The 13,599-nt window shown below is 51.0% G+C and overlaps 1 protein-coding gene across 1 annotated transcript in view; it reads right to left on the reverse strand.

The window, feature by feature from the left end:
• ZAP70 (zeta chain of T cell receptor associated protein kinase 70) overlaps positions 1-9,700 on the reverse strand; it is a 49,549-nt gene extending 39,849 nt beyond the window's left edge. The window contains exon 1 of the mRNA XM_077331532.1: positions 9,642-9,700. The gene's annotated coding sequence lies outside the window, so the exon portion shown is untranslated. The remainder of the gene's footprint in view (positions 1-9,641) is intronic.
• Between the last annotated feature and the right edge of the window lie 3,899 nt (positions 9,701-13,599).

The raw sequence follows: 13,599 nt of genomic DNA on the forward strand, positions 1-13,599 counted from the left end.
CTCTCAGATTCCATGAGTCTCCGCGGGCGGACTAGAATACGTCCGTCACCCAAACGGAGAGGGGGTGATATCCTCAGTCGAGCCTTCAGGGCATGGTGGTCTGACCATGGAACGATGTTATTTGCCACCAGATCTACCGCTACACCTGCACCAAAGATCAAATCAAGGGTGTGACCAACCTGATGGGTGGGACCAGCAACAATCTGCGAGAACCCCAGTGTCTCCATGGCTGACGCTAGATCCAGGCCAAGTCCTGAAGACGGCGCATCCGCATGAACATTGAAGTCCCCCAAAACTAAAAGTTTTGGGTACTGCAACGTCCAGGCAGCCACCGCCTCCAGCAGGCCTGGCAGGGAATCTGGCGGGGCAGTGGGTGATCGATACACCAACCAGATCGCCACGTTCTCGACCGATTCCCACCCAAGACAGAAACAGCCAAGAACTCATAGAATCATAGAATCATAGAGTTGGAAGGGGCCATACAGGCCATCTAGTCCAACCCCCTGCTCAACACAGGATCAGCCCAAAGCATCCTAAAGCAGGATCAGCCCAAAGCATCCTATTGTAAACTGCCGCAAGTCTTTGAGAGTGGCGGTATATAAGTTAAAATATCCTTATCCATTGTTCCTCTTAATATTTGTGAAACAACCTAGGGGGGGGGTGGAATGAGTCTGGGGTGTCTGAGTTGGAATAGGGCCAATCAGGGTGCAGCCAGCAAAGCCTGACCCTACAGCTCCTGCCCTCCTTCCCTGGAGGCTAGCCACTTTGCTCTCAGATACCTGAGACACACAGAGGCACAGAGAGCCCTGCCAAACCGCAAAGAGGTCCTGCTTCCCTGCTACTAGCTAGCCCTGATTACCTGCTATGGCTCCTGCTGTTAGAGAGAGATCTGCACCTGCCGTATCCCCTAGGTCCTAGTGCCCATTGCATTCCTGCTTGCAATGGGCTTTCTTGCTAGTAAATAACTAAATAATTCAAGGGATGAGCTTTCGTGGGCGTGCACAGTTCCCCGGAGACAATGTGTTGGAATGGATGGTATGAGCTCCTGCTTAGAGGCCAAGTAAATTGACATGTGGCATAATGAAAGCGACTAGCAGATTCCAGAGATAAATAGGACAACCAGCAATTTGGATTTGTTTGCCTTCTCTTGAGATTGAATTGTGGGGGAAATATTCCGTGTACAATAAAGGTGTCCACATTAAGATAATAATGAGCAAATATATTATCAGTGGCTGACAGCAGTGAGCTGAGACTACAGGGGCATCACATCAAAATCACAAGATGTCATAGTCCCATTGTATACGGCACTGGTCAGACCACACCTGGAGCACTGTGTGCAGTTCTGGAGGCCTCACTTCAAGAAGGACGTAGATAAAATTGAAAGGGTACAGAGGAGAGCGACGAAGATGATCTGGGGCCAAGGGACCAAGCCCTATGAAGATAGGTTGAGGGACTTGGGAATGCTCAGCCTGGAGAAAAGGAGGTTGAGAGGGGACATGATAGCCCTCTTTAAGTATTTGAAAGGTTGTCACTTGGAGGAGGGCAGGATGCTGTTTCTGCTGGCTGCAGAGGAGAGGACACGCAGTAATGGGTTTAAACTTCAAGTACAACGATATAGGCTAGATATCAGGAAAAATTTTTTCACAGTCAGAGTAGTTCAGCAGTGGAATAGGCTGCCTAAGGAGGTGGTGAGCTCCCCCTCACTGGCAGTCTTCAAGCAAAGGTTGGATACACACTTTTCTTGGATGCTTTAGGATGCTTAGGGCTGATTGTGCGTTGAGCAGGGGGTTGGACTAGATGGCCTGTATGGACCCTTCCAACTCTATGATTCTAGGAGTCTATGAGACCTGGCCCTCCTGCCCCCTTCTCTCAGGCATGGAAGCACCTCAGGGCATCATCTTCTCTGAAGTAATGAGGCACTTTATGTTCAAAAGTACTTTCCTACCTTCCTTCAAACAGGCTGCTTTAAAGAAGGGATCTTTGTGAATGGCTGTGTTGTATTGGGATCTGCAGGATCTGTATTGTGCATAATTGCGCTGAATATAAAGGGTGTCCTGCAGGGGGCATCAAAGGAAACATATATTTAGCATAAATAGGCTGGGGCGCAAACGTGCATGCGCAGCAGCTCTGCGTGTGCTCGTTTGTGTCGCTGGTGTGCCGACGGCTACGCCTGCCTCTTCCGGGGAGGGGGAGGTAGGTGCGGCTGCCGACAGCCTGGTACCGTGGCCTTTGTGGCCTGGTACCGGGCCACAGACCAGGGGTTGACGTACCTCGCTTTAAGCAACCAAGTGATGCACACGCTCTGCATACTCAGGTTCTACCAACATGGTTAAACACGAACGGTGGTGCTAAAGCAGGCTTTCTCAACTAGAGTCTCTTGATGGCTCTGGAAGGGTTTCCCAAATGGGTGGGAATGAATTAAACTGAACCTCTTAATAAAACGGTAAGAGGGTGCTGGGAGGAGTTGGGACTCATCGCCTAACCACCAGTCAGGTAGTCTGTCCCAGTTGTCCCATCCCTGATTGGCTGTCTGTCCAATCAGGAGGGCTGGCCCACCTCTGGCCACATCCCCCTCCAACTCGTTTCATATGGAAGACGTGCCAACTACTGGTAAGGTAGGCAGGCAGGCAGCTGGAGCTGGGAGGGAGGGTGGGAGGCCAGGGACTGTGGCCAGGGGGTGGGTTGGGGGAAGCCCTCACCAGTCTCCCGCTGCGCCAGACAGCACCTGCCGTGGCTTTGCCAGGTTTTGGCGGAGCTGTCTGGGGAGGTGTGAAGTCCCCCCTCGCCCTGGGGGTGGCGGGGGAAGGGGAGGCCTTGGTTGGCCTGCCTGGGGAGGGGGAGCCTAGCACCCACTGTATTGTTAGATGCAATGGGCTTTGTTACTCGTTTTGATATATTTTTAAATTTTGTTACACATTTGTCAGGTGGCATGGCCATATGGTCATGTCAACCTGTTCCTCCCCTCCCAAAATGGCCAATGATGGGTCTGGAGGAGGTGGGGAGGGGAGGGGCCACAGGTGGGCGTGTCCACAGCTGTGCTTCCCAACTGTATTCTGTCCAAATGCACCACTTCTGGGGTTTCTTGAAGCCTGAAGAATGTTTCAAGGATTTCTCGATGGTAGAAGAAGAAGAAGAAGAAGAAGAAGAAGAAGAAGAAGAAGAAGAAGAAGAAGAGCTGGTTTTTATACCTCACTTTTCTCTACCCAAAGGAGTCTCAAAGTGGCTTCCATTCGCCTTCCCTTTCCTCTCCCCACAACAGACACCCTGTGAGGAAGGGGAGGCTGAGAGAGCCCTGAGATTACTGAAGAAGAAGAAGAGATGGTTCTTATATGCCGCTTTTCCCTACCCGAAGGAGGCTCAAAGTGGCTTCCATTCGCCTTCCCTTTCCTCTCCCCACAACAGACCCCCTGTATGTAAGTGGGGCTGAGAGAGCTCTGAGAGAAACTGCTCTGTGAGAACAGCTCTGACAGGACTGTCACTGGCCCAGAGTCACCCAGCATGAGGAGAAGGAGTGGGGAATCCAACCCGGCTCTCCAGATTAGGGGCTGCTGCTCTTAAGCACCACACCACACTGGCTCTCTGAGAGACTTTCCGCATCAGAACAGGAGCAAATGGCCGCTTTATACCCAACCGGTTCCCTCCCCTCTCAAGACCCCGCCCAGCCCAGGCTCCAACCCCAAAATCTCCAGGTATCGCCTAATCCTGGTCGGAGTTACAAGTGCCACGCTCAATTTTCCGTGGCTGTGTCATCCCACAGGAAATCACGAAGCCAGGAACAGGGTCACGCCCTTCAGGGATCCTGAGTGGGTCAGAGGCATGCAAAGGCTCAGACATGGCCGTGGGCTGCCAATTGCCCTTGGCTCGTGCCACAGAAAAAGCTGTGCCTGCGTCCTTTGCAGAGCATTTCATGCAGGCAACTGCAGGGCAGGAACCTGGAAGGGACCAAGGTCACCGTCCAAAATCATTATGGAGGCTCTGAGCCAAAACTCTGCCTCTTTGAGCCACAAGGGGGCGACTGAACTCACAGCCTTGCGAGTCATTCTTTAAAAATAATCACAGCAAGAATCCCACAAGCGTCTTTCTCAGACTGAGGGTGAACAGAAATCTCAGCCTCCCCTCTTACTTAATGTTTATTTATTAAAGCATTTATAGCCCACATTTTAGTTAGAGTCCTAGAGTGGGAAGGGGCCACACAGTGCAGGGTCAGCCTCAAGCATTCAGGATCAGCATCTGTCCAGCTGCCGCTTGAAGAGGGGGAGCTCCCCACCTCTTCAGGCAGCCCCTTCCACTGCTGAACTAGACTCCGAGAATCCTAGAGTGGGTTGGGGCCATGCAGGCCATCTAGTCCCACCCCCTGCTCAGTGCAGGATCAGCCTCAAGCATCCAGGAGAAGGATCAGTTCAGCCGCTGCTTGAAGACTGCCAGTGAGGGGGAGCTCCCCACCTCCTTAGGCAGCCACTTCCACTGCTGAACTAGACTCCTAGAATCCTAGAGTGGGAAGGGGCCATGCAGGCCATCTAGTCCCACCCCCTGCTCAACACAGGATCAGCCTCAAGCATCCAGGAGAAGGATCAGTCCAGCCGCTGCTTGAAGACGGCCAGTGAGGGGGAGCTCCCCACCTCCTCAGGCAGCCCCTTCCACCGCTGAACTAGATTCCTAGGATCCTAGAGTGGGAAGGTGCCATGGAGGCCATCTAGTCCTCCCCCTGCTCAGTGCAGGATCAGCCTCAAGCATCCAGGAGAAGGATCTGTCCAGCCGTTGCTTGAAGACAGCCAGTGAGGGGGAGCTCCCCACCTCCTCAGGCAGCCCATTCCACTGCTGAACTAGACTCCTAGGATCCTAGAGTGGGAAGGGGCCATGGAGGCCATCTAGTCCCACCCCCCACTCAATGCAGGATCAGCCTCAAGCATCCAGGAGAAGGATCTGTCCAGCCGCTGCTTGGAGACGGCCAGTGAGGGGGAGCTCCCCACCCCCTTAGGCAGCCCCTTCCACTGCTGAACTAGACTCCTAGAGTGGGAAGGGGTCACTCAGGCCATCTAGTCCACCCCCTGGTCAATGCAGGATCAGCCTCCAGCATCCAGGAGAAGGATCTGTCCAGCTGCTGCTTGAAGACGGCCAGTGAGGGGAGCTCCCACCCTCTCAGGCAGTTGCAGTCCAGTTGTGTAAGCAAGAAGGAACTACTGCTGATTCTATATTTCTGCAATGTACAGATATAGCTTTGATTTCCCTTCTTCCAGCAAAACAACGCTTCTTCACATGAGTACACTAACTCCAAGCCAGAATATGAGCAGCAGAGAATCAAAGGTGTTAGCAAAAACTATTAAGTGATAACTGATCTGGATCATTTGTTTGTCTCCAAAACACACAAGATTTTGGAGGTGAATTCCCTGAACAATGAAAGAGTAACCTCACGGATATAAAACAGACAGCTATTAAGTATTCTCAATTGATTGCCGATTGAGATGTTCGGTCAACCATCAATTGAAATATTCGCTCAATGGTGGATTGAAAATGTTCGGTTAGTGGTTAACCGAAATCTTTGGTCAGTGGTTGGTTTAAACCAGTACAGAAGTTCAGCAGAGTTCGAAGTCTCACTCTGTACACCAACTGTTCAAAGTAAGAGGGATGCGTGGGAGGAATTCTTGGCCGGCTTTTACACTGGGTGGGAAGTTTCCTTCCTGTCGTGAGAGGCGCGCTGGGCTGGTCACAGTGGACTCCAGGTCCCTTCTAAAATGCTCTACAGCGGTGGGTCTCCACCCTCCTAATGCCGTGACCCCTTAATCCAGTCCCTCATGCTGTGGTGACCCTCAACCATAAAATGATGCAAGGGTTCTTTCACAGAAATTAAACCAAAACTGACCCATGGCCTGAAGATCTGTTGTTCATGATTGTATCTAAACTGGTTTTTTTCCAGGGTTTCTCAGTTCAGTTCTGACTCTTGTCCCATCATGCCAATCTCGCTCTTTTCTGCTGCTCCTAACAGACGAATGCTCTATCTCGATCTACCCTGCAAGGCTGTTGTGGATGCTCCCCCCCCCCTGGCCAAGCTGCTCGCCCTGCTGCAACCCCTGTGAAAGGGGCCCCGACCCCCAGGTTGAGAACCACTGCTCTAGAGAAAGTTGACTAAACTCCAGTGGGTTACTATATCTGTTCTCCGTTGTTCATTTCTTTGATGTCCATTTGGACACTGCAGATGCAAAAGAAGGTGTACATTTTAATGCTGCCATTTCTATCACATTTTGTTAAGGAGGTAGTGAGGGGGAGTGAAGACGACGGCTATTTTATCCTGTGGCTAGAAAAATGATAAAAGAAATTTGAACTTTTTATCTGAACTCTTTTTGACGTGGAATTATATGATCTTTTTATTCTGGATTTAGCTATCCAGGTGCAAACCTGGTGAGGGGCATAAAAATAATGTTTTTGGATCTTCCAATATTCTGATTCGTTTTTACTTACAACAAGCAAAGATTTCAGCCCTCAAAAAAAAAATCACAACACCCTCTGATAACTGCATGTATTTATTGATTTTTGGCTGAAGAACATAATCATTATCTTGCTGGTTCAGGTCAAAGGGTCTATCTAATTCAGCTTACAGTTTCTGTCACTGCCTGTGGCTCAGTGGTACAGCATCTTCTTGGCACACAGAAGGTTCCAAGTTCAATCCCCAGCATCTCCAGTTGAAAGGAGTATTTAGTCAAAAGGAGAGTAGAACTGGGTTTTTTTGTACTCCACTTTTCATTACCCAGAGGAATCTCAAAGCTGCTTACAGCCGCCTAACCTTCCTCTCCACAACAAACACCCTTTGAGGTAGGTGAGGCCAAGAGAACCCTGAGAGAACTGTGACTGGCCCAAGGTCACCCAGTAAGAGCTGTGGAAGACATCTGGCCAAGACTGTGAAGAGCCACCAACAGCTTGAGTAGATAGTATCGATCTTGATGTGAGGCAGCTTCAAGTGTGTTCAGCTGCAGCTGACCTGACTGTTTAGAAAGCTCATGTGCAGAACAGGAAGGGCTTTCTCCTTTGGAATCCAGAGATAGACTTCCCCTAGACTTGGAGGTTGAATTGCTCTATCACACCTGATAGATCTTGATGAGTTCCAATTGTTCTAAAAAATGTTCTCCCTTTCCCTTTTGCAAAGGAAAATATTAATTAATTAATTAATTAATTAATTCAGATTTAATCATTTGAATTAATTGAATTAATTAATTCAGATTTTTATACTGTCCCTTCCATAAGACTCTGGGTGGTTTGCATAGAATGTCACAGTGTAGTTACATATAACATGATAACAAATATAATAATCATAACACAACATACCAACTAGAACATTTGTAGGAGAAACTTTAATAAACAGGGACATTTCTTGTCAGTCGCCCTCCCCCTTCCCACCTGCCTCTTCCATTTCAAATTTCCACCATTCCCTCGCCCTAACCAATCTCTCTCTCTTTCCTCAGCAGAAACAAAACAATCTTTCCGCTTAAATCATCAAATGTAGGCTAGTTCTCTCTACAGAATCGGAAATGTTCTTATTCTGCAGCACAGTTGAGATTGCCGCGATAAAGAAGCGCAGGACCTACAGACGTTATTCAGTAAACTGGATCACCACTTTATTGGCATTCGAGGAGCACAGAGCACTTTGGGGGCATAAGCAGGACTCAGACCCTATATGGCCTTGAAGGTGATCACCAAGCCCTTAAGCCTGATTTGAGAACAACCTTTTCCCCAGGGCAGGGGTAGTCAACCTGTGGTCCTCCAGATGTCCATGGACTACAATTCCCATGAGCCCCTGCCAGCCTTTGCTGGCAGGGGCTCATGGGAATTGTAGTCCATGGACATCTGGAGGGCCACAGGTTGACTACCCCTGCCCCAGGGTGTTCCTGTGAGGACCCTGGCTGCTGTGTTCTGAACCAGCTGTATTTTCCGGATCAGGGATAAGGCTAGGCCTGCATACAGCGAGTTCAAGAATTCTATTCTAGAGGCGACCGTCACCTGGATCCCAGGGGCTAGGTGTTCTGGGGCCAGGTAGGGCGCTAGTAGCTTGGCTTGGCCCAGGTGGAAGAACACCAGCCACGCTACTCTTGTTACTCTTGTTACCTGTTCCTCCACGGAGAGGGAGGCGTCAAAGGTTACCTGGCTGTGTGTTCCACTGATAGTTGCACTCTATCCAGGCAGGCCAGCCACACTTCTCACTGGGATCCTTCCTACCAAACCACAGAGGGATTGAGTTTCAGAGGACTCTGCTTGAGCCAGCCCGTCACTGCATCCAGGCATCTGGCTAAGGAGTCCGGGGGAGAGTCAGGGTGGCCGTCCATCAGGAGGAAGAGCTGGGCGCCATCAGCGTATTGATGACATCCCAGCTCGAATCTTCACACCAGCTGAGCTAGAGGGAGCAAGGGGATGTTGGACAGGATTGGGGGGAGAACCACTCCCTGTGGCACACCGCATAGGAGTTGCCAGCAACAAGGCTGGTTCTCTCCGATAACCACCCTGTCTGCGACCCCAGAGAAGTCCTTTCTCTGAAGGGCTGTCCCACATATCTTCGCATCAGCTTACAAGGAATGAATGAATGAATGAATGAATGAATGAATGGATGGATGGATGGATGGATGGATGGATGGATGGATGGATGGATGGATGGATGGATGGATGGATGGATGGATGGATGGATGGATGGATTAGCCTAAGCTCAGGAACAGCTACTAGCTGGTATTGTAGTGTTTTCAGAGGGTGGCTGTTTTGGCCTGTAGGAGAAGAGTTCGAGTCCAGTTGCGCCATAGAGCCCAAGGTTCTGGAGGTACAAGCTTTTGAGTCAAAGCTCCCTTCATCAGATACGACTGAAGGAAGTGCTGATTCTTGAAAGATTATACCCAAAAAATCTTATCGGTCTCCAATTTGCTACTGGCCTTGAACCTAGCTGTTATATATGGAATGTGCATCATTTGCACAGATAAGACATGGATAATAAATATTGTTTTATTATGATACAAATCATGCTTGACAAATGTACTCATTCTATAGGAATATGTAATAAGGATGTAAGACGAGCCCTGCTGGGTCAGACCAGGGGTCCCTCCAGTCCAGCCTCCCATCTCACAAAGTGGCCAACCAGTTCCTCTGGAGGGCCAGCAACAGGGCAGAGAGGCAGAGGTCTTTCCCTTAGAAGAACATTAGAAGAGCCCTGCTGGACCAGGCCTGGGGTTCATGTTCTCCAGCATCCTGTTTCACAAAGGGGCCAACAGTTCCTCTGGAGGGCCAACAACAGGGCCCAGAGGCCGAGGCCTGCCTGAGGTTGCCTCCTGGATTTTGGATTCAGAGGCTCAGTGCCCCTGAATGTGAAGGTTCCCTTCAGTCGCCTTGGCTAGCAGCCCTTGAAAGACCCGTCCTCTGAATCGATCTAATTCCCCTTTAAAGCTGTTTCTTCCTCTGTCCATCACTACAACGTAACAGAATCTGCATCCAGAAACAACTGCGAGCATCAAACTTTAAACACACGCCCACCAGGCTTGGCCCAGGGCCTCCTACCTTGATCTCAGAGTTAGGAGAGAACTCCAGGGGCCTTTTCGCATGGGGATCTTTGTTGCAAATTGTTTGCGGAATGAAAAATCACCATTTAAAATAGTGGAATTCGTCGTTATGCATACCTGCCTTTGTAGTGGAATCAGTTGCGTTTATAAGCGTTTCCCACAGGCTTCCGGTCTCGGCAGAAATCGCTAGAAAGGAAGCGCTATTGCCAAGCTCGTCCCGCCCCTGGCCGTCAAGCAGCCAATGGGCAGCCGTTAGCATGCTCCCAAACAGCCCCTTTCCCTTTAAGAAAGGTTTTTAAAAAAAAAACAGACCCACAGCAACGAATCTAGGTAGATTCGTTGCAACGGAGAGACCCATCCAGCTGCCTAATGTGAGCTGTCGTTTGATTGTATGATCGTTGGCACGCTGCCCCGAGTGATTAAAAAAAAAATCCCCCCCCCTCTCACGGGCCCGATTTTCGGCTGAATTAATGTGTAAAAAATAAAGGGACTTTATTTCAGCAAACGGGCTTTTATGTGGTTTGTGCTTAGTGACTAAAGGTGAAGGACTGAAGCCAGGGAAGCCTCTAAACAGAAAGAGGCTCGCTGGTGCGTTTATCCCCGCTCGCTCGGAGAAAAAAAAATGGCGATCGCTTCGCCGGAAGTTTGGAGGACAGGCTCAGGAGGAGGGACTTTGAAGAACCCGCAACAATGGTAACGCACAGGTCTTTAGCGCTAGTGTTGCAGATTGGTTGCAGGAGTGTATCGCTATCCGGAGGGTGAATCCACTTTTCTGGATTCCCCTGAAAGCGCTACAACGAAGCGCTTTTTGCTGATTGGTTTCAGGAGTGTTGCAGATTGTCTGCGACGTCGTGCGTTAAGGCAAATTAGTAGCGTTTTCAATTAGCAACCATTGTGCTATTTTGAAGCCGTGCGAAATGGCCCCAGGTATCTATGGTTTTCAGGTCTTGATAGGGAAGAAATGGAGTGCTCGCTTCTTGACACAGATGATGGGCGCCCTTCTCCCCAGCCCTGACGATCAATCTCCCAATGCAGTTGCATTGTCCTCAGAGGCATTGCCCTTTCTCACTCTACTGGGAGTGGCTAAGCTGACTCAACTGTGGTTGTTTGGATGTGTGTCGTGATTTGAATGGTCCAGGCGAGCATGCTCCGGTTCAGGGATTTCCAAGCAGGGGGTTGCAGACCTCCGGGGGTCTGTGAGAGCTCCAGAGGGGTCCACAGTCTTCCCCCTCCTGCCTTAATGGCCTCAGACACAAGCTAGGGAACTGGTCACTACCATGCTCCCCCTCCTCTTTCACAGAATCCTAGAGTTGGAAGGGGCCTCCTGGGTCGTCTAGTCCAGCCCCCTGCACTATGCAGGACGCTCACAACCCTATCACTCACCCACTGTAACCTGCCACCCCCATGAGCCTTCACAGAATCAGCCTCTCCGTCAGATGGCTCTCCAGCCTCTGTTTAAAAATCTCCAAAGATGGAGAATCCCTCCCCCCCCCACCTCCCGAGGAAGCCTTTTCCACTGAGAAACCGCTCTGACTGTCAGGAACTTCTTCTAGATTTTTAGACGGAATTTAGAATCATGGAATGAGAGTCGGGAGGCAGGGACCTCCTGGGCCATCTAGTCCAACCCCCTGCACTCTGCAGGACACTCCCAACCCTAAGCATGGTTCTCTCTTGTGGCTTCTGTGCTGGGAGGGGGCAGAGCCTACATGCTACTCCTGCCTACTGTCTCTCTCCCCGCCCCCAGTCCTTCTTGGGCCTGCCTGTTAACCCAGGTGATGATGTCACTTCCGATGACACTTCCGGGAGGGAGGCGTGGCCAGCTGACATCACTTCTGGGGCTCATCAAAGATTGAAAAATTATTTCAAGGACTCTTCCATGGCCGGAAGGTTGGAAAAGGCTGATATAGTCAGATCTCGGAAGTTAAGTGGGGTTGGCTCCGGTTGGTACTGGGACGGGGGAACACCCAGGAGTCTAGGAGGCCATTGAAAACGCCATTCAGGGTTGCCAAAAATTAGCTGCAACTTTCTACCAGTTTGGATGTGAAGGTTACCCCCTGTACTGGCGGGGTTCGTTCCAAAAAGTGGAGCAACTGAAATTCACCACCTCGCTGGCCTGATTTGCAAATTCCCAACTTTGGCTTTGTGCTAAAGCAAAACCAGGCGTCTTGAATTTGGCACCTTTTCCAGCTTCCTCCTATTTGGTGTAGTGGGAGGGGCAGCTTGGCGTAGTGGTTAAGAGCAACAGCTTCTAATCTGGAGAGCCGGATCTTAACCCACCCCCCTCCCACTCCACTTGCAGCCATGACCTTGGGCTAGTCACAGTCTTCCTGATAGAGCTGTTCTCACATAGCAGTCCTATTAGAGGTACACAGGAGCCTGGATACGGTATTGCCCCGTGGAGCAATAAGGGAGGGCTTGGCAAAGGGGTGGGGTGGGGATTGTCCCTGCTAGGAAATCCTGCTGTGGCTTTGCTGAATAGCCCCCCAAAACCGATGCCCCTGAGTCCAACCACCAATAAGAGGACGAAACAGCTAGGCCTGGCTTTGTTGTTTTTTTATACCCCACTTTTTAGCACCTGAAGAAGTCTCAAAGCAGCTTACCAATACCTTTCCCTTCCTTTCCCTGCAACAGACACCCTGTGAGGTAGGTGAGGCTGAGAGAGCTCTGAGAGAACTGTGACTAGCCCAAGGTCACCCAGATGACTGCATGTGAGGGAGGAGTGGGGAATCAAACTCCAAATAAGAAGCTGCTGCTCTTAGCCAGTATACCACACTGGTTCTCTAGCTGTGGGGACATCAGAAAGGAGGGAGGGAGGGAGAAGCTAGGCATCCCTTCTTGCTTGAAAGCTGCTCCACCTGAGAGCCCCATATGTCCCTCCGTCCTACCAGCCTCCAGCTGCATCTGAGGAGCCCAAAAGAGGGGGGGGAGGGAGGGAGGCAGCATGCTTGGATGCAACACCTGCACAGGCCCCCCTCCCCCCAACTTCCTCTTTCCATCTATAGGTCTGTCCAGGGGAGGGCACCGCCTCCCTCCAGGATGTTTGGAAATGGCTCCAGCTGAAAATCCCCAGCCCCCAAGAAAGCTTTATGTCGAGTGCAAATGTCACTGGCATGATGGTTGCTGTTGTCGCCAGTTACACAGACCTCTCGTTCCCATGGGGCAAAATACCAAGTCCCAACTCCAACATGGCATCCTGGTGCAACCCACAGGAATGTGAACCTCATGCTCTCCAGAGAGATGAGGCAGAGCTCCCTGTACTTCTCCCCAGCTGCGAAGGAGGGGACTGAGAACTTAGATATTCGTATTTAGGGGGACTGCCCAGACAGCCTGCCTAACTGGGTTGCATAGTTCATCTTATTAAATGCTTCCTGCTATTGGAAGGATAGATAGATAGATAGATAGATAGATAGATAGATAGATAGATAGATAGATAGATAGATAGATAGATAGATAGATAGATAGATAGATAGATAGATAGATAGATAGATAGATAGATAGATAATTATTAGCTCCTCTGGATGACCATTTGGGTCCAGAAGTGGGGATTGAACCCCCTGAGTTTGCAAAGACCCCTGCCCAGTTTTCCAAGGCAGCAACTGAGCTCCTGGTTTCCCCTGTGCCCCCCCCCAGCCCACTTTCCCTGTATTGCTTTGAGAACACCCCTTTCCCAACACCCTTGCCCAGACGTCCCAGCGCCGGAGCTCAGCGTAGTAGTGAAGGACGGCGGCCTCTGATCTGGAGAGCAGGGTGGGCTTCCCCCGCTCTTCCTCCGCACGCAGCCGGCTGGGGTGACCTTGGGCTCGTCGCAGTCCTGCCAGCGCCGTTCTCCCAGCTCACTTCTCCAGAGCTCTTTCCCTCCCCGGGTGCCTGTGGCGGGCAGAGGCAGGAAGGCGACGGGCAGTGCCAAGCGGGGTATAAAGCCCGGCTCGCTGCCTCCTCGCCGCAGGCCGCCCGCCGGTGGCGCCGGGGAGCCTCCTGGGGCCGCTCCTGCCCCGCGCGGGCCTCTCCTTTCCGCTCCTTTCCGCTCGGGGTAGCCAAGCGCACCGAGACCGGCCTCGCTCGGGCGTCATCGGCG

Source organism: Paroedura picta, chromosome 4 (genome assembly GCF_049243985.1).
Source record: "Paroedura picta isolate Pp20150507F chromosome 4, Ppicta_v3.0, whole genome shotgun sequence".
In the NCBI taxonomy this organism is placed as follows: Eukaryota; Metazoa; Chordata; class Lepidosauria; order Squamata; family Gekkonidae; genus Paroedura; species Paroedura picta.